Source organism: Atractosteus spatula, chromosome 15 (assembly GCF_055471065.1).
Source record: "Atractosteus spatula isolate fAtrSpa1 chromosome 15, fAtrSpa1.hap1, whole genome shotgun sequence".
NCBI lineage: Eukaryota > Metazoa > Chordata > Actinopteri > Semionotiformes > Lepisosteidae > Atractosteus > Atractosteus spatula.
The window spans coordinates 63,287-88,095 of NC_142720.1; the positions used below are offsets into that span (position 1 = coordinate 63,287).

Below are 24,809 nucleotides of genomic sequence, written 5' to 3' on the forward strand. Positions count from 1 at the left end.
CCGCAGCCTTTGCGGCTGCCGAAGCAGCCTTCTCACCAAAACCGAAGTCTTCTGGTGTCCAAGCGTCCAATCCAGGAAACGAAAATCCGAAGCGCAGTCCAAGCCAATCCAAAGTCCAAATCCGGCAAATCCAGCAGCGTAGTCTCCTCCAGGCGGTGTCCTCTCCGGTCTTCTCTCCCCGGTCTTTTGGTGTTACCTCAGCCGCGGGCCTGCCACGTACTAAGGATCGCAGCCAAAAGGCCGAGAAGCGATGCCCGACGCCGGCCTTGGGCGGGCGCGCGGGCGTCCGGCTGGCGCGCAGCGGCGCAGGCCGACGCCTCTGGAGCCCGGTCCGCACGCGGCTGCCGGCCGCCCGGACTCCGCTCTCCCCCTCTCTTGCCTGCCTGCTTGCTCGCCTGCCTGCCCGCCAGTCCCGGGCGGGGGCCCTGCTCTTTGATCTCCTGTCAACGGCCCGACAACGACCGCAGCCGCGGGGGGCGCCAGCCGGCCGGCCTCCTTAGCTTAGGCCCCTCCCACCAGCAGCAGCCGTGCCGAGTGAGCTGCAAGCGAAAGCGGACCGTCGGCACCTGCGGGCAGAGGCAAGGGGCAGCGCTCTCTCGGGAGGGACGGGGACACACACACACCTGCCTGCCTGCCGAAAAAAAGAAAGAAAAGGTGTATATACTAAGTTTTTTGGAGGGAAAACGGCCGGCTGTCGAAAGGGGCCCGCCTGCAAGGACGGGGACACACACACACACACACACACACACACACACACACACACACACACACACACACAAGCCACGCCTGCCTCTCTGGAAAAAGGAGGAAAAAACTAAGTTTTTTGGAGGGAAAACGCACGGGAGCCGAAAAGGGGGCCGGCCTGCTTGCCGAGAGAGTCGAGGCGCGGGAAAGTGCACGGAGGGAGCACGGGAACGGGGAGGGGGAGAGAGAGAGACACAGAGACACACAGATGGACGAGAGACGAGACCGGAGAGGAAGGAGCTCCGGTCCACCTCGCTTGCTTGCTAGCTACGTCTGTCTTTTCACCGCTGAGAGAAGGTAGTGCACCGTTCCCGGAGGCGCTGCAATACCGGGCCGATGCGTGGAGAGGACGGAGCAAGCTCCTGATCCAGCTCCCTGTTCCAAAAATCCGTTTAATATGTGGTCCCCCGATGGGGGACGTATCAGATATTAAACTGATAAGAACAGATTTTTTTTTTTTTTTACATTTATTATGACAATACAAGACAAAATCACAGAACATAAATCACAATCCACAAACGGCAAAACTTATTCCATTAATCCAGCAGCGGTTTCCATTTTTCTTTTGCTGCGTGAAAACCCCACCTACGCACTTCTACTGACAACATCTTCTGCAGCTCAAAACGAACCCTCCCACATATTGCCCCAGCCCCTTCCACATGGCCATGCTTGACCAAATTGTTTCTCGATCCCCATAACACAAATTTTACCATACTGATTAAAAACCAGATTACAAGGTCGTGTCTCACAGATCTTGAAGACCTGCCCCACCGTCTCAAGATTTTATCCCCAGATAGAACAAACCCCGGTTCCAGTTTATTAAAAAGATCCGACATCTGCCCCCACACTGCTTTTGCAATTCTGCAACCCCAGAACACATGAGTGATAGACTCCACCTCTGCACATTGCGGTCTTGGGCAAGTCGCTGAACGAGCCAGCTTATGTCTGTGCATTACCTCCCTTACTGGCAGACGTCCCCAAACACACATCCAATTTAAGTCTTTGAGCCTGTTATCCAGGCTCTTAGGTTGCACCCTTTTCCAGACATCAGTCGGAACCACCACATTTGTTCCCTTTTCATTGCTCTTAGCTGTCTTATATAAGAGCCTGTGGGAGACAATCACTGACCTGTCCGCATCTTTTGCGTATTTCCTTAGCCATGCAGCCGCATGTTCGTAGAACCACGGTAGAATTTCAGCCTTGGGAACGTCGTTCCTCCACACTTCTGAAGGCCTGACGACCCAGGCAAACCAAAGCCGGACAAAGAACTGATGTTTATATGAGATCTTGTCATCTACCGCTTTACAAAGGTCAGCCACAAATATGGCATCTAGTTTAATGGGTAGATCTGGGACTTCTCTACCTCCCTCACTAATGTCCCTGTACATATCTAGACGCTTCACATACTCATAACCACCCCCCCATACAAAATCAAACACCATCTTAGTTAAGGAGCGTCTAAAACAAGCAGGCATAGGAAAGACCTTTGCAATGTGCACAAGACTTGGTAAAATGTCACCTTTCAGTACCAAAACCTTCCCTGAATAGGACAGTGATCTTTTTTTCCACAGGCCAAGTTTGCTATTCACCTGGGATAAACGAGTCTCCCAATTCCTTCTTCCAGTCCCTTCCCTGTCAAACTGCACTCCCAGTATTTTCAAAGAATCCATTTCCAGAGACAGACCTCCTACCACCTCATCCCTGTTACTCCAAGGGCCGAAATACTGCACACTGCTCTTATTTCTGTTCAATCTTGCACCTGTGCATTGGTTAAAGACTTCTATCAGCTCCAGTGCGACTAAAAGGCTTCTATCTGAGCTCAAAGTTAAGACAACGTCATCCGCGTAGGCCAACACTTTAGTTTGGAGGCCTCCGCTTCCCGGGATCACTATGCCCTCAACCCTTCTATCTCGTCTTATCAACTCCAATAGTGGCTCTATGTAGACTACATATAAAATTGGAGACAAAGGACAGCCTTGTCTGACGCCCTTGCTTACATCAAAGGGTTCACTCATAAAACCATTTATGTTGACTCTGGTGGAAGCACCTCCATACAGGGCCTTCAGCCAAGAGATGAAACTACCGCTGACACCATAACGATCTAACACTTCCCACAAGCATTGATGATCCACCCTATCAAATGCCTTCTCTTGGTCAAGACTGGCTATCAACAGACACTGATGTCTGTCTTCTGCCCAAGCAATGGTATCTCTGAGCAGGCCAAGGTTCCAGTGTAGGGACCTACCCGCCACGCCACAGGTCTGATCCGGCTGTATTACTGATGGCAGGACTTTCCTTATCCTATCACACAAAATTTTTGCCAGGATTTTATATTCGACACACAATAATTGGATAGGCCTCCAATTTTCTAGCCTCTTAGGATCACCTTTCTTAAATAACAGAGACAAAACTCCCTGTGCCATTGTGTCTCCCAAAGCTCCACCATCTAGAATTGCTTGAAAGACTTCGAGCAATGATGAACCTATCAAATCCCAGAAAGTCAGGTAAAATTCTACCGGGATGCCGTCAACCCCCGGAACTTTCCCAGTTTTCATTCTCCGAGTCGCCCCCTCAACTTCGGCTAGCTCAATGCGTGTCACTAGAGCCCTGTTTTCCTCAGCACTGACCTTCTTCTCAATGTGCTCCAAACCACCAACCCCCTTTACAGACTCCCCCTCCCTCTTATTGAAGTAAGTAGTAAAATATTTTACGGCTTCATCCAACATTCCATGCGGAGTACTTACCACCTCCCCCTCTGCAGTAAACAAACTCCCGAATGCTCTTTTAACCCGCTTGGCTTTGACTGATTTAAAAAGCAAACCTGAGACCTCTTCTTGTCCATCCAGAAAACCGATGCCAGCTCTGATTAAAAGCTCTCTGGGTTGTCTAAGGTAAAGTTCTCTAAGTCGCGCCTTCAGCTCCTGGGCCTTCGAGAAATTAAAATCTACACCTTTGTTTGTCTCCTCATACATGTTTTCTAACTCTTTTTGAAGCCTTCTCACTTCAAAGTTCTTTCTTTGGTTTCGGCGCTTACAATACCGGATTGAGATTTCCTTCACCTGCCACTTAACATACTCCCACCATTGAATTAATGACGGCCACTCTTGTTTCTGTCCTAGCCAAAAGGACCATTTGTCTCTGATTAGCTCCTTATAACCGTCCTCACTCAGCACGGCTGTGTTTAATTTCCAGTAACCTGGACCAAACTTGACCCCCACACCTTCCACCTCCACCACCAGCAATTCGTGATCTGAAAAGTAAAAGGGTACGACCGAGGCTTTAGCAATCACCAACCCTCGAGACAAGAACACGTAATCCAATCTTTTGGCGGCCCCTGCTGCATTCCTCCAGGTAACTGGGGGAATCAACCCTACTGCTGCAGGCCCTTTACGACAGAAACTATCAAAAAGGTCAAAATCCCTCAGCAGTTTGTTAATTTCTAGGGATCCTGCTGTTCTTTTATTTAGATCTTCATTAAAGTCACCGGCAATCACTAATTTTCTATTAGTCACACACCAGGGGACTAGGTCGGAGAAAAAGCTCCCCCTAGAGGTCCTATCTGCCGGTGCGTAGACGACTATAAACCTCATCTTTGTGTTTAAATAAACCCCATCCACCACCAGGATTCTCCCTGGCCGCACCATATAAGTTTCTGTAACCTCAATGTGAATATTCCCAAATAATATACCAACCCCAGAAGAATGGACTCCCCCCACACACCAAAAGGACTTCCCCGAATCCCAATCTTTAGAAAACCGCTTCACATCTGTATCACCACCCAAATGCACTTCCTGTAAAAAACATATATCAAACTTATTTTCACGCAAAATTTTAAACACAGCAATCCTTTTAGACCTATTTTTCAATCCTCTAACATTTACAGTTAAGATTTTGAAGGTCATCTCGACCTCCCACCATCTCTCCCCCCAGGATCCACATCTGGTTCTGCAGAGCTGTCCGTCTCCGAAGAACTTGTGTCACTTGTCCTATAAGGGGTTGAGCCCTCCTCCTCTGAAGTGGACTGCACCACGCTCGGAGCCACCGAAACGCAGTGCAGGTAAGGCGACTCCATTACTCTTTCTTTTAACAGGTGCCCCTTCTGACCCCAATGCGACACTGCAGCCTCCTCCCGCTCAGGGGAGGATTCCATCACCATGCCTTCCTCTACACCCTCCTCTGCGTGAACGTCCTCCTTGGCCTTCTTCTCCTCCCCCGCAGGCAGCTCTTCTTCGGAATCCTCCCTTGGCCTTTTCTGGACTGCCACATTCCCCTCCAGGTCGAAGTCACCCAGGTCCATCGCCAGGCCATCTTGCGGCAGGTGCTCGAACAGGTCCACGGCTCTAGCCACCTGACCAGCAGGTAAGCTACCGCTGCTGTCCAAACCGGTGTCTGATGCTTCACTCACATCCACTTCTGCTCTCTCCTCACCCTCGATCTCTTTGCCGTCACCTGTTTCGACGTTTTCATTCCTGTTCCCCTCTGTCCTCTCAGTTCCTTTGCCTTCCTCTTTTCTTTCGTCTTCCTCATCTCCTTCTTGCTCCGAGTCAGATTCCACCGGTGCGGCATCTGGGAAGCCTCTCTCTTGTTCCCTGGCCATCTCCGGGTCTCTCCATACGCATTCTCTATACAGATGGTTTGTATCCCCACACAGAGAGCAAGTTTTCTGGAAACATCTCCCTTTAGTGTGGTCCCGTGCTCCACACCTCGAACAGGAGGTGGCAGTGCAGTCTTTGTCCATGTGGCCGAAGGAACAACACTTCCTGCAGTAGGACGGCTGGTTCTGATAATAAATGTAACCTTTGCTTTGACCCAGGAAGAAAGCCGACGGGGGGTGTGAGAACCCGTCCGCGCGCCCAACATTCCGCCTGAGCCGCACCTGGTATCTGCGCCTCCCGTTCCAGACCCGGAATCTGTCACCAATTATCTGGGGGCCTGCCAGGACATCCACATGCATCCACAGGTAAGCAGTGATAATGTCATCCTCAATGAAGGGGTCATGCATAGTTACGATTATAAATCGCACATCATCCTGAGCCAGACCCAAAATCTCAAAGTCCCGTAACAGTTCATCATTCACCATTTCCTCACACATCCCAGAGACTCTCTTGTAAATCTGATCATTATTAAAGGTCACATCAAAAAAGCCAAAAGGCCTGTTTCCTTGCAAACACTTCACTTCAATAGGTATCGCTTTCAGAATTCCAAACAAAATCTTGCATTCAAACTCATATCTACCCATCATTTCTTTCTCTCTCACCCATTTAAAACGCAAGGTCCATTTCAGCCGAGGAGCCTGGCTGGCCCACCCGGGGGGGGCCTGGCCCTCGGCCATTGCGAGAAAACAGCCTTCCGACACTCTTCTCAAAGGTCTTCAAAAGTATCCTCCTTGCAAGAAAAAGCAACTCTCCGGAAAACAGGAACCAGCAACACGAAAATTCCCTCTGGATCCAAAAGTCTGCAGGCACTGGTAGCGGTCCAACGATCTCTCCCCTGGTCTTGGCCAAAAGGCCGAGAAGCGATGCCCGACGCCGGCCTTGGGCGGGCGCGCGGGCGTCCGGCTGGCGCGCAGCGGCGCAGGCCGACGCCTCTGGAGCCCGGTCCGCACGCGGCTGCCGGCCGCCCGGACTCCGCTCTCCCCCTCTCTTGCCTGCCTGCTTGCTCGCCTGCCTGCCCGCCAGTCCCGGGCGGGGGCCCTGCTCTTTGATCTCCTGTCAACGGCCCGACAACGACCGCAGCCGCGGGGGGCGCCAGCCGGCCGGCCTCCTTAGCTTAGGCCCCTCCCACCAGCAGCAGCCGTGCCGAGTGAGCTGCAAGCGAAAGCGGACCGTCGGCACCTGCGGGCAGAGGCAAGGGGCAGCGCTCTCTCGGGAGGGACGGGGACACACACACACCTGCCTGCCTGCCGAAAAAAAGAAAGAAAAGGTGTATATACTAAGTTTTTTGGAGGGAAAACGGCCGGCTGTCGAAAGGGGCCCGCCTGCAAGGACGGGGACACACACACACACACACACACACACACACACACACACACACACACACACACACACACACACAAGCCACGCCTGCCTCTCTGGAAAAAGGAGGAAAAAACTAAGTTTTTTGGAGGGAAAACGCACGGGAGCCGAAAAGGGGGCCGGCCTGCTTGCCGAGAGAGTCGAGGCGCGGGAAAGTGCACGGAGGGAGCACGGGAACGGGGAGGGGGAGAGAGAGAGACACAGAGACACACAGATGGACGAGAGACGAGACCGGAGAGGAAGGAGCTCCGGTCCACCTCGCTTGCTTGCTAGCTACGTCTGTCTTTTCACCGCTGAGAGAAGGTAGTGCACCGTTCCCGGAGGCGCTGCAATACCGGGCCGATGCGTGGAGAGGACGGAGCAAGCTCCTGATCCAGCTCCCTGTTCCAAAAATCCGTTTAATATGTGGTCCCCCGATGGGGGACGTATCAGATATTAAACTGATAAGAACAGATACTACACTTGATCTTAGCCAAAAGGCCGAGAAGCGATGCCCGACGCCGGCCTTGGGCGGGCGCGCGGGCGTCCGGCTGGCGCGCAGCGGCGCAGGCCGACGCCTCTGGAGCCCGGTCCGCACGCGGCTGCCGGCCGCCCGGACTCCGCTCTCCCCCTCTCTTGCCTGCCTGCTTGCTCGCCTGCCTGCCCGCCAGTCCCGGGCGGGGGCCCTGCTCTTTGATCTCCTGTCAACGGCCCGACAACGACCGCAGCCGCGGGGGGCGCCAGCCGGCCGGCCTCCTTAGCTTAGGCCCCTCCCACCAGCAGCAGCCGTGCCGAGTGAGCTGCAAGCGAAAGCGGACCGTCGGCACCTGCGGGCAGAGGCAAGGGGCAGCGCTCTCTCGGGAGGGACGGGGACACACACACACCTGCCTGCCTGCCGAAAAAAAGAAAGAAAAGGTGTATATACTAAGTTTTTTGGAGGGAAAACGGCCGGCTGTCGAAAGGGGCCCGCCTGCAAGGACGGGGACACACACACACACACACACACACACACACACACACACACACACACACACACACAAGCCACGCCTGCCTCTCTGGAAAAAGGAGGAAAAAACTAAGTTTTTTGGAGGGAAAACGCACGGGAGCCGAAAAGGGGGCCGGCCTGCTTGCCGAGAGAGTCGAGGCGCGGGAAAGTGCACGGAGGGAGCACGGGAACGGGGAGGGGGAGAGAGAGAGACACAGAGACACACAGATGGACGAGAGACGAGACCGGAGAGGAAGGAGCTCCGGTCCACCTCGCTTGCTTGCTAGCTACGTCTGTCTTTTCACCGCTGAGAGAAGGTAGTGCACCGTTCCCGGAGGCGCTGCAATACCGGGCCGATGCGTGGAGAGGACGGAGCAAGCTCCTGATCCAGCTCCCTGTTCCAAAAATCCGTTTAATATGTGGTCCCCCGATGGGGGACGTATCAGATATTAAACTGATAAGAACAGATACTACACTTGATCTTAGCCAAAAGGCCGAGAAGCGATGCCCGACGCCGGCCTTGGGCGGGCGCGCGGGCGTCCGGCTGGCGCGCAGCGGCGCAGGCCGACGCCTCTGGAGCCCGGTCCGCACGCGGCTGCCGGCCGCCCGGACTCCGCTCTCCCCCTCTCTTGCCTGCCTGCTTGCTCGCCTGCCTGCCCGCCAGTCCCGGGCGGGGGCCCTGCTCTTTGATCTCCTGTCAACGGCCCGACAACGACCGCAGCCGCGGGGGGCGCCAGCCGGCCGGCCTCCTTAGCTTAGGCCCCTCCCACCAGCAGCAGCCGTGCCGAGTGAGCTGCAAGCGAAAGCGGACCGTCGGCACCTGCGGGCAGAGGCAAGGGGCAGCGCTCTCTCGGGAGGGACGGGGACACACACACACCTGCCTGCCTGCCGAAAAAAAGAAAGAAAAGGTGTATATACTAAGTTTTTTGGAGGGAAAACGGCCGGCTGTCGAAAGGGGCCCGCCTGCAAGGACGGGGACACACACACACACACACACACACACACACACACACACACACACACACACACACACACACACACAAGCCACGCCTGCCTCCCTGGAAAAAGGAGGAAAAAACTAAGTTTTTTGGAGGGAAAACGCACGGGAGCCGAAAAGGGGGCCGGCCTGCTTGCCGAGAGAGTCGAGGCGCGGGAAAGTGCACGGAGGGAGCACGGGAACGGGGAGGGGGAGAGAGAGAGACACAGAGACACACAGATGGACGAGAGACGAGACCGGAGAGGAAGGAGCTCCGGTCCACCTCGCTTGCTTGCTAGCTACGTCTGTCTTTTCACCGCTGAGAGAAGGTAGTGCACCGTTCCCGGAGGCGCTGCAATACCGGGCCGATGCGTGGAGAGGACGGAGCAAGCTCCTGATCCAGCTCCCTGTTCCAAAAATCCGTTTAATATGTGGTCCCCCGATGGGGGACGTATCAGATATTAAACTGATAAGAACAGATACTACACTTGATCTTAGCCAAAAGGCCGAGAAGCGATGCCCGACGCCGGCCTTGGGCGGGCGCGCGGGCGTCCGGCTGGCGCGCAGCGGCGCAGGCCGACGCCTCTGGAGCCCGGTCCGCACGCGGCTGCCGGCCGCCCGGACTCCGCTCTCCCCCTCTCTTGCCTGCCTGCTTGCTCGCCTGCCTGCCCGCCAGTCCCGGGCGGGGGCCCTGCTCTTTGATCTCCTGTCAACGGCCCGACAACGACCGCAGCCGCGGGGGGCGCCAGCCGGCCGGCCTCCTTAGCTTAGGCCCCTCCCACAAGCAGCAGCCGTGCCGAGTGAGCTGCAAGCGAAAGCGGACCGTCGGCACCTGCGGGCAGAGGCAAGGGGCAGCGCTCTCTCGGGAGGGACGGGGACACACACACACCTGCCTGCCTGCCGAAAAAAAGAAAGAAAAGGTGTATATACTAAGTTTTTTGGAGGGAAAACGGCCGGCTGTCGAAAGGGGCCCGCCTGCAAGGACGGGGACACACACACACACACACACACACACACACACACACACACACACACACACACACACAAGCCACGCCTGCCTCTCTGGAAAAAGGAGGAAAAAACTAAGTTTTTTGGAGGGAAAACGCACGGGAGCCGAAAAGGGGGCCGGCCTGCTTGCCGAGAGAGTCGAGGCGCGGGAAAGTGCACGGAGGGAGCACGGGAACGGGGAGGGGGAGAGAGAGAGACACAGAGACACACAGATGGACGAGAGACGAGACCGGAGAGGAAGGAGCTCCGGTCCACCTCGCTTGCTTGCTAGCTACGTCTGTCTTTTCACCGCTGAGAGAAGGTAGTGCACCGTTCCCGGAGGCGCTGCAATACCGGGCCGATGCGTGGAGAGGACGGAGCAAGCTCCTGATCCAGCTCCCTGTTCCAAAAATCCGTTTAATATGTGGTCCCCCGATGGGGGACGTATCAGATATTAAACTGATAAGAACAGATACTACACTTGATCTTAGCCAAAAGGCCGAGAAGCGATGCCCGACGCCGGCCTTGGGCGGGCGCGCGGGCGTCCGGCTGGCGCGCAGCGGCGCAGGCCGACGCCTCTGGAGCCCGGTCCGCACGCGGCTGCCGGCCGCCCGGACTCCGCTCTCCCCCTCTCTTGCCTGCCTGCTTGCTCGCCTGCCTGCCCGCCAGTCCCGGGCGGGGGCCCTGCTCTTTGATCTCCTGTCAACGGCCCGACAACGACCGCAGCCGCGGGGGGCGCCAGCCGGCCGGCCTCCTTAGCTTAGGCCCCTCCCACCAGCAGCAGCCGTGCCGAGTGAGCTGCAAGCGAAAGCGGACCGTCGGCACCTGCGGGCAGAGGCAAGGGGCAGCGCTCTCTCGGGAGGGACGGGGACACACACACACCTGCCTGCCTGCCGAAAAAAAGAAAGAAAAGGTGTATATACTAAGTTTTTTGGAGGGAAAACGGCCGGCTGTCGAAAGGGGCCCGCCTGCAAGGACGGGGACACACACACACACACACACACACACACACACACACACACACACACAAGCCACGCCTGCCTCCCTGGAAAAAGGAGGAAAAAACTAAGTTTTTTGGAGGGAAAACGCACGGGAGCCGAAAAGGGGGCCGGCCTGCTTGCCGAGAGAGTCGAGGCGCGGGAAAGTGCACGGAGGGAGCACGGGAACGGGGAGGGGGAGAGAGAGAGACACAGAGACACACAGATGGACGAGAGACGAGACCGGAGAGGAAGGAGCTCCGGTCCACCTCGCTTGCTTGCTAGCTACGTCTGTCTTTTCACCGCTGAGAGAAGGTAGTGCACCGTTCCCGGAGGCGCTGCAATACCGGGCCGATGCGTGGAGAGGACGGAGCAAGCTCCTGATCCAGCTCCCTGTTCCAAAAATCCGTTTAATATGTGGTCCCCCGATGGGGGACGTATCAGATATTAAACTGATAAGAACAGATACTACACTTGATCTTAGCCAAAAGGCCGAGAAGCGATGCCCGACGCCGGCCTTGGGCGGGCGCGCGGGCGTCCGGCTGGCGCGCAGCGGCGCAGGCCGACGCCTCTGGAGCCCGGTCCGCACGCGGCTGCCGGCCGCCCGGACTCCGCTCTCCCCCTCTCTTGCCTGCCTGCTTGCTCGCCTGCCTGCCCGCCAGTCCCGGGCGGGGGCCCTGCTCTTTGATCTCCTGTCAACGGCCCGACAACGACCGCAGCCGCGGGGGGCGCCAGCCGGCCGGCCTCCTTAGCTTAGGCCCCTCCCACCAGCAGCAGCCGTGCCGAGTGAGCTGCAAGCGAAAGCGGACCGTCGGCACCTGCGGGCAGAGGCAAGGGGCAGCGCTCTCTCGGGAGGGACGGGGACACACACACACCTGCCTGCCTGCCGAAAAAAAGAAAGAAAAGGTGTATATACTAAGTTTTTTGGAGGGAAAACGGCCGGCTGTCGAAAGGGGCCCGCCTGCAAGGACGGGGACACACACACACACACACACACACACACACACACACACACACACACACACAAGCCACGCCTGCCTCCCTGGAAAAAGGAGGAAAAAACTAAGTTTTTTGGAGGGAAAACGCACGGGAGCCGAAAAGGGGGCCGGCCTGCTTGCCGAGAGAGTCGAGGCGCGGGAAAGTGCACGGAGGGAGCACGGGAACGGGGAGGGGGAGAGAGAGAGACACAGAGACACACAGATGGACGAGAGACGAGACCGGAGAGGAAGGAGCTCCGGTCCACCTCGCTTGCTTGCTAGCTACGTCTGTCTTTTCACCGCTGAGAGAAGGTAGTGCACCGTTCCCGGAGGCGCTGCAATACCGGGCCGATGCGTGGAGAGGACGGAGCAAGCTCCTGATCCAGCTCCCTGTTCCAAAAATCCGTTTAATATGTGGTCCCCCGATGGGGGACGTATCAGATATTAAACTGATAAGAACAGATACTACACTTGATCTTAGCCAAAAGGCCGAGAAGCGATGCCCGACGCCGGCCTTGGGCGGGCGCGCGGGCGTCCGGCTGGCGCGCAGCGGCGCAGGCCGACGCCTCTGGAGCCCGGTCCGCACGCGGCTGCCGGCCGCCCGGACTCCGCTCTCCCCCTCTCTTGCCTGCCTGCTTGCTCGCCTGCCTGCCCGCCAGTCCCGGGCGGGGGCCCTGCTCTTTGATCTCCTGTCAACGGCCCGACAACGACCGCAGCCGCGGGGGGCGCCAGCCGGCCGGCCTCCTTAGCTTAGGCCCCTCCCACCAGCAGCAGCCGTGCCGAGTGAGCTGCAAGCGAAAGCGGACCGTCGGCACCTGCGGGCAGAGGCAAGGGGCAGCGCTCTCTCGGGAGGGACGGGGACACACACACACCTGCCTGCCTGCCGAAAAAAAGAAAGAAAAGGTGTATATACTAAGTTTTTTGGAGGGAAAACGGCCGGCTGTCGAAAGGGGCCCGCCTGCAAGGACGGGGACACACACACACACACACACACACACACACACACACACACACACACACACACACAAGCCACGCCTGCCTCTCTGGAAAAAGGAGGAAAAAACTAAGTTTTTTGGAGGGAAAACGCACGGGAGCCGAAAAGGGGGCCGGCCTGCTTGCCGAGAGAGTCGAGGCGCGGGAAAGTGCACGGAGGGAGCACGGGAACGGGGAGGGGGAGAGAGAGAGACACAGAGACACACAGATGGACGAGAGACGAGACCGGAGAGGAAGGAGCTCCGGTCCACCTCGCTTGCTTGCTAGCTACGTCTGTCTTTTCACCGCTGAGAGAAGGTAGTGCACCGTTCCCGGAGGCGCTGCAATACCGGGCCGATGCGTGGAGAGGACGGAGCAAGCTCCTGATCCAGCTCCCTGTTCCAAAAATCCGTTTAATATGTGGTCCCCCGATGGGGGACGTATCAGATATTAAACTGATAAGAACAGATACTACACTTGATCTTAGCCAAAAGGCCGAGAAGCGATGCCCGACGCCGGCCTTGGGCGGGCGCGCGGGCGTCCGGCTGGCGCGCAGCGGCGCAGGCCGACGCCTCTGGAGCCCGGTCCGCACGCGGCTGCCGGCCGCCCGGACTCCGCTCTCCCCCTCTCTTGCCTGCCTGCTTGCTCGCCTGCCTGCCCGCCAGTCCCGGGCGGGGGCCCTGCTCTTTGATCTCCTGTCAACGGCCCGACAACGACCGCAGCCGCGGGGGGCGCCAGCCGGCCGGCCTCCTTAGCTTAGGCCCCTCCCACCAGCAGCAGCCGTGCCGAGTGAGCTGCAAGCGAAAGCGGACCGTCGGCACCTGCGGGCAGAGGCAAGGGGCAGCGCTCTCTCGGGAGGGACGGGGACACACACACACCTGCCTGCCTGCCGAAAAAAAGAAAGAAAAGGTGTATATACTAAGTTTTTTGGAGGGAAAACGGCCGGCTGTCGAAAGGGGCCCGCCTGCAAGGACGGGGACACACACACACACACACACACACACACACACACACACACACACACACACACACAAGCCACGCCTGCCTCTCTGGAAAAAGGAGGAAAAAACTAAGTTTTTTGGAGGGAAAACGCACGGGAGCCGAAAAGGGGGCCGGCCTGCTTGCCGAGAGAGTCGAGGCGCGGGAAAGTGCACGGAGGGAGCACGGGAACGGGGAGGGGGAGAGAGAGAGACACAGAGACACACAGATGGACGAGAGACGAGACCGGAGAGGAAGGAGCTCCGGTCCACCTCGCTTGCTTGCTAGCTACGTCTGTCTTTTCACCGCTGAGAGAAGGTAGTGCACCGTTCCCGGAGGCGCTGCAATACCGGGCCGATGCGTGGAGAGGACGGAGCAAGCTCCTGATCCAGCTCCCTGTTCCAAAAATCCGTTTAATATGTGGTCCCCCGATGGGGGACGTATCAGATATTAAACTGATAAGAACAGATACTACACTTGATCTTAGCCAAAAGGCCGAGAAGCGATGCCCGACGCCGGCCTTGGGCGGGCGCGCGGGCGTCCGGCTGGCGCGCAGCGGCGCAGGCCGACGCCTCTGGAGCCCGGTCCGCACGCGGCTGCCGGCCGCCCGGACTCCGCTCTCCCCCTCTCTTGCCTGCCTGCTTGCTCGCCTGCCTGCCCGCCAGTCCCGGGCGGGGGCCCTGCTCTTTGATCTCCTGTCAACGGCCCGACAACGACCGCAGCCGCGGGGGGCGCCAGCCGGCCGGCCTCCTTAGCTTAGGCCCCTCCCACCAGCAGCAGCCGTGCCGAGTGAGCTGCAAGCGAAAGCGGACCGTCGGCACCTGCGGGCAGAGGCAAGGGGCAGCGCTCTCTCGGGAGGGACGGGGACACACACACACCTGCCTGCCTGCCGAAAAAAAGAAAGAAAAGGTGTATATACTAAGTTTTTTGGAGGGAAAACGGCCGGCTGTCGAAAGGGGCCCGCCTGCAAGGACGGGGACACACACACACACACACACACACACACACACACACACACACACACACACAAGCCACGCCTGCCTCCCTGGAAAAAGGAGGAAAAAACTAAGTTTTTTGGAGGGAAAACGCACGGGAGCCGAAAAGGGGGCCGGCCTGCTTGCCGAGAGAGTCGAGGCGCGGGAAAGTGCACGGAGGGAGCACGGGAACGGGGAGGGGGAGAGAGAGAGACACAGAGACACACAGATGGACGAGAGACGAGACCGGAGAGGAAGGAGCTCCGGTCCACCTCGCTTGCTTGCTAGCTACGTCTGTCTTTTCACCGCTGAGAGAAGGTAGTGCACCGTTCCCGGAGGCGCTGCAATACCGGGCCGATGCGTGGAGAGGACGGAGCAAGCTCCTGATCCAGCTCCCTGTTCCAAAAATCCGTTTAATATGTGGTCCCCCGATGGGGGACGTATCAGATATTAAACTGATAAGAACAGATTTTTTTTTTTTTTTTTTTTTATTGCAAAATACAAAGGTCGTAAATCAAAACTCATTATAACCCAAAACCCCAAATGTCATACCTAAATCTCAAATACACCAAACTTCAGAACCATTCAAACCAGTACAGTCCACTTTTCACATAACAACCCAGGATGACAAACCCGTACGACAATCCAGGGTAACAAAATATACATAACTTAACATAAACAAACCCCATCACCTTAACCCTCCCAACTACAACCGAAACCATTACACAGCAAACATAAACCCTGAACACATCCTTCTTTACTCTCGTTAATCCCCAAACCATGTTGCTCTCCAACCCAAAGAAAGCCCCCTCACCATAATCCCACCCCTTATGCAAATTACCTCCGAACTACAACCGAAAGCATTACACAGCAAACATAAACCCCAAACACTTCCCTATTCACAAACATGAATTCTCAAACCCCAAAACCCCACATTCCCATAATCCCCTTCTACTAATGACATCCTACCTGCAACCCAAACCATTACACAACAAACATAAACCCTTAACACATCCGTATCCACTTACATTAGTTCCCAAACCCAAAATAAACTACATCTCCATAACCCCTCCCCTTAGTCAAATTACCTCCTTCCCTTCATAATCACCCTCATCTCTTCCCTTTCTTTTCTTACATATTCCACCTTCACTGATTCACCATTCCCACTGCCGTCATCATCACTGTCTCTATCTGTATCACTCAACCGTACACCCCCAACACTCCTACTTTCCACTACCCCATTACTGTCTTGGTCCACATCTGTCAAAGGCACAAAAAAACTTGTCCAACTCAATCGCCTCTCTTCCTCACCCCCATCCACAACACCCTTCCGCACAACCGTCCCCCCACTCTCCGATCCAGCACTCGACCGCACACTCTCCGCACTCACTAATTCAACCACACCATTTCCACTTACTCCATCTTCACTATCACCATCTGTATCACTCAAACGAACACTCTCCACACTCCTACTTTTCGCAGCCACAGCCCTGGTCCTTTCCATGTCTCCTACATTCCTACTCACACAATTTACATTAACACTCTTCTTCACATTCTTTATACAACACTGATAAACATGTCCCGGCTCGTCACACAGATAACACTTTTTCTCTTGCAGGCAATTCCTGGCCACGTGACCTGTCTTCCCACACCGCTTGCAGGACACCAACGTACACTGTGAAGCAAAATGTCCACGTTCCCCGCATACCATACACGCAAGGGGCTGCCCAGGATAAACCAGGTAGCCCCTATGGGTCCCGATCTCGAAGAATGCAGGGGGGTGTATCACCCCCTCCTCGGCCGTCTTCCCCAGTCGCAGTCTCATCAGGTAGGTCCGCTTCCCATTCCATACACCATCAGGATCCAACTGTCTTTTCCCTGCGCCTTGCAAATCCACAAATTGTTGTAGAAATGCCTCAATGTCCTTCTCTGGAACAAATGAATCAAACACCTGAACCATCATGACTGTCAGTTCCCCGGCAAACATTGGCTCCACACGAAATAACTTAACCGGATCCTCATCCTTCTTCTCCTGAACCTTTCTCCACACATCGAAGCACAAAGCTTCTGATGCGAGAGTCACTTCGAACACTCCCCGGGCACAATAATCCTGGAGGCAAAAAACGTCCGCCAAGTTAACCCCCAAACATTGAATCAACATAAACTTTTTAAACTTATCTCTATCCCAGCACACAGGTCCGTCGCGGCTCCTCAGTGAAAAAGAAAGGGAGTTCTTCCTCCGCTCCTTCCTCGCCCAGGGATGCCCAGCCATCGTTCCAGCAAAATCCTCAGCGCTCCTTCCGGATCCTCCAGGTAAGCAAAACCGCCGTTGTCCAACACCGACCACCGTCTCAGCAAATCCTCGTCACCACCGCTCCAGTCTTCCAGGCTCCACCATCAGCACTCCGTTCCTTCAGGTCCTTCCGTTCCTCCCCTCGCCTTCCCGACCCCCCGGACTAAGATCTTGGAATTGCGGGCTTGCCGGCTTAAACCTTGATCTTAGCCAAAAGGCCGAGAAGCGATGCCCGACGCCGGCCTTGGGCGGGCGCGCGGGCGTCCGGCTGGCGCGCAGCGGCGCAGGCCGACGCCTCTGGAGCCCGGTCCGCACGCGGCTGCCGGCCGCCCGGACTCCGCTCTCCCCCTCTCTTGCCTGCCTGCTTGCTCGCCTGCCTGCCCGCCAGTCCCGGGCGGGGGCCCTGCTCTTTGATCTCCTGTCAACGGCCCGACAACGACCGCAGCCGCGGGGGGCGCCAGCCGGCCGGCCTCCTTAGCTTAGGCCCCTCCCACCAGCAGCAGCCGTGCCGAGTGAGCTGCAAGCGAAAGCGGACCGTCGGCACCTGCGGGCAGAGGCAAGGGGCAGCGCTCTCTCGGGAGGGACGGGGACACACACACACCTGCCTGCCTGCCGAAAAAAAGAAAGAAAAGGTGTATATACTAAGTTTTTTGGAGGGAAAACGGCCGGCTGTCGAAAGGGGCCCGCCTGCAAGGACGGGGACACACACACACACACACACACACACACACACACACACACACACACACACACACAAGCCACGCCTGCCTCCCTGGAAAAAGGAGGAAAAAACTAAGTTTTTTGGAGGGAAAACGCACGGGAGCCGAAAAGGGGGCCGGCCTGCTTGCCGAGAGAGTCGAGGCGCGGGAAAGTGCACGGAGGGAGCACGGGAACGGGGAGGGGGAGAGAGAGAGACACAGAGACACACAGATGGACGAGAGACGAGACCGGAGAGGAAGGAGCTCCGGTCCACCTCGCTTGCTTGCTAGCTACGTCTGTCTTTTCACCGCTGAGAGAAGGTAGTGCACCGTTCCCGGAGGCGCTGCAATACCGGGCCGATGCGTGGAGAGGACGGAGCAAGCTCCTGATCCAGCTCCCTGTTCCAAAAATCCGTTTAATATGTGGTCCCCCGATGGGGGACGTATCAGATATTAAACTGATAAGAACAGATACTACACTTGATCTTAGCCAAAAGGCCGAGAAGCGATGCCCGACGCCGGCCTTGGGCGGGCGCGCGGGCGTCCGGCTGGCGCGCAGCGGCGCAGGCCGACGCCTCTGGAGCCCGGTCCGCACGCGGCTGCCGGCCGCCCGGACTCCGCTCTCCCCCTCTCTTGCCTGCCTGCTTGCTCGCCTGCCTGCCCGCCAGTCCCGGGCGGGGGCCCTGCTCTTTGATCTCCTGTCAACGGCCCGACAACGACCGCAGCCGCGGGGGGCGCCAGCCGGCCGGCCTCCTTAGCTTAGGCCCCTCCCACCAGCAGCAGCCGTGCCGAGTGAGCTGCAAGCGAAAGCGGACCGTCGGCACCTGCGGGCAGAGGCAAGGGGCAGCGCTCTCTCGGGAGGGACGGGGACACACACACACCTGCCTGCCTGCCGAAAAAAAGAAAGAAAAGGTGTATATACTAAGTTTTTTGGAGGGAAAACGGCCGGCTGTCGAAAGGGGCCCGCCTGCAAGGACGGGGACACACACACACACACACACACACACACACACACACACACACACACACACACAAGCCACGCCTGCCTCTCTGGAAAAAGGAGGAAAAAACTAAGTTTTTTGGAGGGAAAACGCACGGGAGCCGAAAAGGGGGCCGGCCTGCTTGCCGAGAGAGTCGAGGCGCGGGAAAGTGCACGGAGGGAGCACGGGAACGGGGAGGGGGAGAGAGAGAGACACAGAGACACACAGATGGACGAGAGACGAGACCGGAGAGGAAGGAGCTCCGGTCCACCTCGCTTGCTTGCTAGCTACGTCTGTCTTTTCACCGCTGAGAGAAGGTAGTGCACCGTTCCCGGAGGCGCTGCAATACCGGGCCGATGCGTGGAGAGGACGGAGCAAGCTCCTGATCCAGCTCCCTGTTCCAAAAATCCGTTTAATATGTGGTCCCCCGATGGGGGACGTATCAGATATTAAACTGATAAGAACAGATACTACACTTGATCTTAGCCAAAAGGCCGAGAAGCGATGCCCGACGCCGGCCTTGGGCGGGCGCGCGGGCGTCCGGCTGGCGCGCAGCGGCGCAGGCCGACGCCTCTGGAGCCCGGTCCGCACGCGGCTGCCGGCCGCCCGGACTCCGCTCTCCCCCTCTCTTGCCTGCCTGCTTGCTCGCCTGCCTGCCCGCCAGTCCCGGGCGGGGGCCCTGCTCTTTGATCTCCTGTCAACGGCCCGACAACGACCGCAGCCGCGGGGGGCGCCAGCCGGCCGGCCTCCTTAGCTTAGGCCCCTCCCACCAGCAGCAGCCGTGCCGAGTGAGCTGCAAGCGAAAGCGGACCGTCGGCACCTGCGGGCAGAGGCAAGGGGCAGCGCTCTCTCGGGAGGGACGGGGACACACACACACCTGCCTGCCTGCCGAAAAAAAGAAAGAAAAGGTGTATATACTAAGTTTTTTGGAGGGAAAACGGCCGGCTGTCGAAAGGGGCCCGCCTGCAAGGACGGGGACACACACACACACACACACACACACACACACACACACACACACACACACAAGCCACGCCTGCCTCCCTGGAAAAAGGAGGAAAAAACTAAGTTTTTTGGAGGGAAAACGCACGGGAGCCGAAAAGGGGGCCGGCCTGCTTGCCGAGAGAGTCGAGGCGCGGGAAAGTGCACGGAGGGAGCACGGGAACGGGGAGGGGGAGAGAGAGAGACACAGAGACACACAGATGGACGAGAGACGAGACCGGAGAGGAAGGAGCTCCGGTCCACCTCGCTTGCTTGCTAGCTACGTCTGTCTTTTCACCGCTGAGAGAAGGTAGTGCACCGTTCCCGGAGGCGCTGCAATACCGGGCCGATGCGTGGAGAGGACGGAGCAAGCTCCTGATCCAGCTCCCTGTTCCAAAAATCCGTTTAATATGTGGTCCCCCGATGGGGGACGTATCAGATATTAAACTGATAAGAACAGATACTACACTTGATCTTAGCCAAAAGGCCGAGAAGCGATGCCCGACGCCGGCCTTGGGCGGGCGCGCGGGCGTCCGGCTGGCGCGCAGCGGCGCAGGCCGACGCCTCTGGAGCCCGGTCCGCACGCGGCTGCCGGCCGCCCGGACTCCGCTCTCCCCCTCTCTTGCCTGCCTGCTTGCTCGCCTGCCTGCCCGCCAGTCCCGGGCGGGGGCCCTGCTCTTTGATCTCCTGTCAACGGCCCGACAACGACCGCAGCCGCGGGGGGCGCCAGCCGGCCGGCCTCCTTAGCTTAGGCCCCTCCCACCAGCAGCAGCCGTGCCGAGTGAGCTGCAAGCGAAAGCGGACCGTCGGCACCTGCGGGCAGAGGCAAGGGGCAGCGCTCTCTCGGGAGGGACGGGGACACACACACACCTGCCTGCCTGCCGAAAAAAAGAAAGAAAAGGTGTATATACTAAGTTTTTTGGAGGGAAAACGGCCGGCTGTCGAAAGGGGCCCGCCTGCAAGGACGGGGACACACACACACACACACACACACACACACACACACACACACACACACACACACACACACACACACACAAGCCACGCCTGCCTCCCTGGAAAAAGGAGGAAAAAACTAAGTTTTTTGGAGGGAAAACGCACGGGAGCCGAAAAGGGGGCCGGCCTGCTTGCCGAGAGAGTCGAGGCGCGGGAAAGTGCACGGAGGGAGCACGGGAACGGGGAGGGGGAGAGAGAGAGACACAGAGACACACAGATGGACGAGAGACGAGACCGGAGAGGAAGGAGCTCCGGTCCACCTCGCTTGCTTGCTAGCTACGTCTGTCTTTTCACCGCTGAGAGAAGGTAGTGCACCGTTCCCGGAGGCGCTGCAATACCGGGCCGATGCGTGGAGAGGACGGAGCAAGCTCCTGATCCAGCTCCCTGTTCCAAAAATCCGTTTAATATGTGGTCCCCCGATGGGGGACGTATCAGATATTAAACTGATAAGAACAGATTTTTTTTTTTTTTTTTTTTATTAGAAACGTATAAAACATACAAAACAGCAAAAAAGACCCATCACACAAAAAAATCAACCCACATGTTACTCAAAAAACACAGAAAAACAACATTCAAAAACCCACACCTCTGAAAACCCAAGCAAAATACAATTTCCTTAACCCCGCCTCAAATGCAAATCAAAACCCACCCCCACATCTGAAAAAACAAAACATTCACCAAAACCATACCGACTTTTACTATACAAAACATAATAATCACCCCAACGAAAATAGCCCCTTCCACCTCTCCTTGGCTGCCGCAAAACCCCACCTCAGAATATCCCATTTTACCCGACATGCTATATCATATTTCACTTTATGCACGACAGCGGCTGGTGCTCCACTGACCCCATGCTCAGTGAGGTCTTTGCGTGATGCCCACAGATGATATTTTACAAAACTGATCACCAGCCATAACAAAAAATTGATCCCCCATCTCCTTGTTTTTGGGATTCCCCGCAGTATAACTTGTCTGGACACCACAAAGTCTAGTTTCACCTGCGTTAAAAGGCCCCCACACTGGTCCCATACCCTCTGTGCAAACCCACAATCCCATAAAACGTGTGCGATGGACTCGGTTTCTTGGCAGTCAGTGCGTGGGCACTTGTCCTGCCTGGAGAGACCATGTCTGTGTAAAGTCTCTCGGACTGGAAGTCTGTTCCACACCACCAACCAATTGAGGTCCTTCAGCTTATTCTCCAGCCCTACCGATTGCGTCTGCCTCCACACCTCTCCCGGAACCCCCACAATAGCCGGCTCCTCCTTTGCAGTAGCCAGCTGGTACAGTGCCTTGTGGTCCAGCAGTGCTGTACCTTCCTTAGCATCCGGGTGCTTTTTTAGCCATTGTACCGCATGTTTATAATACCATGGCAGCCTTTCTGCCTTAGGTGTTGTGTTTGTCCACACTACCAAATGTTTTACTGCAGAGGCAAACCACAAGTGTGCAAAGGGGACGCACAGGTGGTCCGGACTCTCCTTCAGAAGTCTGCACAGCCCCGAGATGAAAAGTGAGTCCAATTTCACCGGCAGGTCCGGCACCGCCCGACCTCCTTCCTCCACCGGCCTGTGCATGTCCACCCGCTTGATGTACTCATATCCTCCGCCCCAAACGAAGCGGAAGATGGTCCTCACCAGCTCTCTACGGAACCTGGGAGGCAGCGGGAAAACACAGGCCAGATGGATGAGCAACGGCAATATATCCACCTTCACTACCAGGACTTTTCCTACCAGTGTCAAATGCCTACTCTGCCACAAACCTAACTTCTGATTCACTTTTGAGATCTTACTCCTCCAGTTAATTGTGGCAGAGTCAGCAGTATGGAAACTGACCCCCAAGATCTTCACGGGCCCTGTCTCTAGTTTGAGACCTCCTACCACATCCTGCCTGTTCTTCCATCTGCCAAAATATTTGACGGTGCACTTGCTGAGATTAAGCAGTGCACCCGTTCCTGCAGCCATGGCGTCCGCTATCTGCAGAACCCGAGTGAGAGACCTGTCAGTGGTAAGAAACAAAGTTACATCGTCTGCGTAAGCCATCAACTTTGCCTGTGCTCCACCGCTACCCGGGACTAGTACACCCTCCACCCAAGGGTCACTCTGGATTCGTCGCAAAAAGGGCTCCAGGTATAGCACGTAGAGGAGCGGGGACAAGGGACACCCCTGCCTCACCCCACGGCTAACCACGAACCCCATCCCCAACCTTCCATTCACACATACCCTTGAGATGACCCCGTTATATAAAATCCTGAGCCATCGGATAAAAGTTCCACCAATCCCTAGTCTCTTTAAAACCTCCCAAAGGAAGGGATGACACACTCTGTCAAAGGCTTTACTTTGATCTAAGCTTACCAGAATGAGCTCCAAGCCCCTTTCCTCCACCCATTCAATGATGTCTCTCACCAACTGGAGATTCCAGGCTAGTTTCCTTCCTTCCACACTGCAGGTCTGATCCCTGCAGACCAGACCCGGCATCACCTTCCTCAGCCGCCTACTCAGCACCCTGGCCAGGATCTTATAGTCAGTGCAGAGCAATTGGATCGGCCTCCAGTTTTCCAGGTCCTCCTTGTCCCCTTTCTTAAAAATCAAAGACAGAACTCCAGTTTTCATAGTTCCCGTTAACTCCCCTGACTCTAAGATTTCGTTAAAAACTTCGAGCAGGATAGGCTGCAGTTTATCCCAAAACACCACGTAAAAGTCAATGGGCAAGCCATCAATTCCGGGAGCCGTCCCCCTCCGCATCCCTGCCATGGCTTCCCTTAGTTCCTCACCCGAAAGCTCTCCCTCCAGTTCAGGCATGCCCTCCTCTACCGTCACTATTCCCGCCAACCACTCCTCCCACAAGTCAGTGTCCACTGGTTTCCCCGAGAACAGTTCCCTGTAAAAATCCGAGGCACACCTGACCATATCTGCTGGGTCAGAGGTAACGGAACCGTCTTTTTGCTTTAGGCCCTCCACCAAAGTTCTGGCTTGCCGAGAACGCACCGAGCCGAAAAACATAGCCGAGCATTTCTCATCCTTTTCCCTCCAATTTCCCTTCGCTCTAAAGAGAAAATCGTTGGCTCGCGCCAACCACCACTCTTTCATCCGAAGCCTGATCTCCGCCGCCTTCGGTGCGTCAAAAGAGCCTCCCTGATTAAATCCCTCATAGAGGGTCTGTAACTCCTGTTGGAGCTGATCTAAATCCTCCCTCTCCTTCCGTCTCCTGTCTCGGCAATATTTGACCGATTCCTTGCATATAACTCTTTTACACATCTCCCACCAATTGACAGCGGACAGATATTTCCATCTCTGACTGCAGAGACTTTCAATCAGGTCAACTATCCTGCTTCTGAACTCAACCTCGGACAACACCTTAACATTTAGCCTCCAGTAACCTGATCTGGGGCCTGGGTCATCCGAGGTCAGACAGGCAGACAGCAACATGTGGTCAGAAAACCATACAGGAACAATATGTCCTACCGTAGACCGTCCACTTAGGGTAGTGAAGATGTAATCCAGTCTCCTGAAGATATCCTTGCCGTTGCTCCAAGTAAACTGTTTAGAGGCCGGGCCCGAGATGTTAAGGCCGTCCTGCAATTTAAAATGACTCACCAACTCTCTCAGGGCTCGCGCCCCTGCCCTATTTGTGTCACCAATATCGACATTAAAATCCCCGCCCATCACCACCGTTCTGTTGGTAAATAGGAGTGGCTCGATCTTTCTTATAAAATCTGCCTGAAGGCGCCTTTCAGCCGGTCCATACACCGCTATCAGGCGCACTTTCAGGCCGTCCCACACCCCATCCACTACCAATAAACGCCCCGGAACAACCACACAAACCTCACCCCCCACAAAATTTGACACCCCACATAAAATCCCGATGCCTGAAGAGTGCACCCCTCCAATGCTCCACCAGGACTCTCCTTTTTGCCATTCTTTCTTAAAATCCGCTACATCCTTCTGTGACCCCAAATGAACCTCCTGAACAAAACAAAAGCCGAACTGGCGACTCGCAAGGTCTTTGAAGACGCCAGTCCGCTTCGCAGGGTTCCTCAAACCCCTCACATTTACCGTACAAATAATACGACTCATGGCGGGTCATGAGAAGTTTGTACCCTAGTCTCCTCTTCCTGGCTAACCTCTGAGTTATCTGTCTCAGCTGATGTTGAATCGCTCTCCCCCTCCCCGGAGTGCTGCAAGCTCCCCTCCCCCGAGGAAGATGACTCGCTCTCGGGATCCCCGGGTACCTGCGGGTGAGCCGGCTGTTCTATCTCTTTTAAACTCCCTACCTCCATCTCACTTCCCTCACTAGCCACTACC

General features: G+C 56.4%; 13 non-coding genes and 1 pseudogene across 13 annotated transcripts; all 14 read right to left on the reverse strand.

Annotated features, from left to right (window-relative positions):
• Window positions 1-1,039: 1,039 nt before the first annotated feature.
• LOC148819763 (U2 spliceosomal RNA) lies at window positions 1,040-1,215 on the reverse strand (annotated as a pseudogene).
• Window positions 1,216-7,059: 5,844 nt separating this feature from the next.
• LOC148819764 (U2 spliceosomal RNA) lies at window positions 7,060-7,250 on the reverse strand. The gene has a single exon (XR_016094248.1). It is a non-coding gene; the product is annotated as a U2 spliceosomal RNA (small nuclear RNA).
• A 787-nt stretch (window positions 7,251-8,037) lies between these two features.
• On the reverse strand, window positions 8,038-8,228 carry LOC148819765 (U2 spliceosomal RNA). Its single transcript, XR_016094249.1, has one exon. It is a non-coding gene; the product is annotated as a U2 spliceosomal RNA (small nuclear RNA).
• A 797-nt stretch (window positions 8,229-9,025) lies between these two features.
• On the reverse strand, window positions 9,026-9,216 carry LOC148819766 (U2 spliceosomal RNA). Its single transcript, XR_016094250.1, has one exon. It is a non-coding gene; the product is annotated as a U2 spliceosomal RNA (small nuclear RNA).
• A 789-nt stretch (window positions 9,217-10,005) lies between these two features.
• On the reverse strand, window positions 10,006-10,196 carry LOC148819767 (U2 spliceosomal RNA). Its single transcript, XR_016094251.1, has one exon. It is a non-coding gene; the product is annotated as a U2 spliceosomal RNA (small nuclear RNA).
• A 779-nt stretch (window positions 10,197-10,975) lies between these two features.
• LOC148819768 (U2 spliceosomal RNA) lies at window positions 10,976-11,166 on the reverse strand. The gene has a single exon (XR_016094252.1). It is a non-coding gene; the product is annotated as a U2 spliceosomal RNA (small nuclear RNA).
• Window positions 11,167-11,949: 783 nt separating this feature from the next.
• LOC148819769 (U2 spliceosomal RNA) lies at window positions 11,950-12,140 on the reverse strand. Its single transcript, XR_016094254.1, has one exon. It is a non-coding gene; the product is annotated as a U2 spliceosomal RNA (small nuclear RNA).
• A 787-nt stretch (window positions 12,141-12,927) lies between these two features.
• Window positions 12,928-13,118, reverse strand: LOC148819770 (U2 spliceosomal RNA). Its single transcript, XR_016094255.1, has one exon. It is a non-coding gene; the product is annotated as a U2 spliceosomal RNA (small nuclear RNA).
• A 787-nt stretch (window positions 13,119-13,905) lies between these two features.
• On the reverse strand, window positions 13,906-14,096 carry LOC148819771 (U2 spliceosomal RNA). The gene has a single exon (XR_016094256.1). It is a non-coding gene; the product is annotated as a U2 spliceosomal RNA (small nuclear RNA).
• A 783-nt stretch (window positions 14,097-14,879) lies between these two features.
• Window positions 14,880-15,068, reverse strand: LOC148819772 (U2 spliceosomal RNA). The gene has a single exon (XR_016094293.1). It is a non-coding gene; the product is annotated as a U2 spliceosomal RNA (small nuclear RNA).
• A 2,805-nt stretch (window positions 15,069-17,873) lies between these two features.
• Window positions 17,874-18,064, reverse strand: LOC148819773 (U2 spliceosomal RNA). Its single transcript, XR_016094257.1, has one exon. It is a non-coding gene; the product is annotated as a U2 spliceosomal RNA (small nuclear RNA).
• A 785-nt stretch (window positions 18,065-18,849) lies between these two features.
• Window positions 18,850-19,040, reverse strand: LOC148819774 (U2 spliceosomal RNA). The gene has a single exon (XR_016094258.1). It is a non-coding gene; the product is annotated as a U2 spliceosomal RNA (small nuclear RNA).
• Window positions 19,041-19,823: 783 nt separating this feature from the next.
• On the reverse strand, window positions 19,824-20,014 carry LOC148819775 (U2 spliceosomal RNA). The gene has a single exon (XR_016094259.1). It is a non-coding gene; the product is annotated as a U2 spliceosomal RNA (small nuclear RNA).
• An 801-nt stretch (window positions 20,015-20,815) lies between these two features.
• LOC148819776 (U2 spliceosomal RNA) lies at window positions 20,816-21,001 on the reverse strand. Its single transcript, XR_016094292.1, has one exon. It is a non-coding gene; the product is annotated as a U2 spliceosomal RNA (small nuclear RNA).
• Window positions 21,002-24,809: the final 3,808 nt, after the last annotated feature.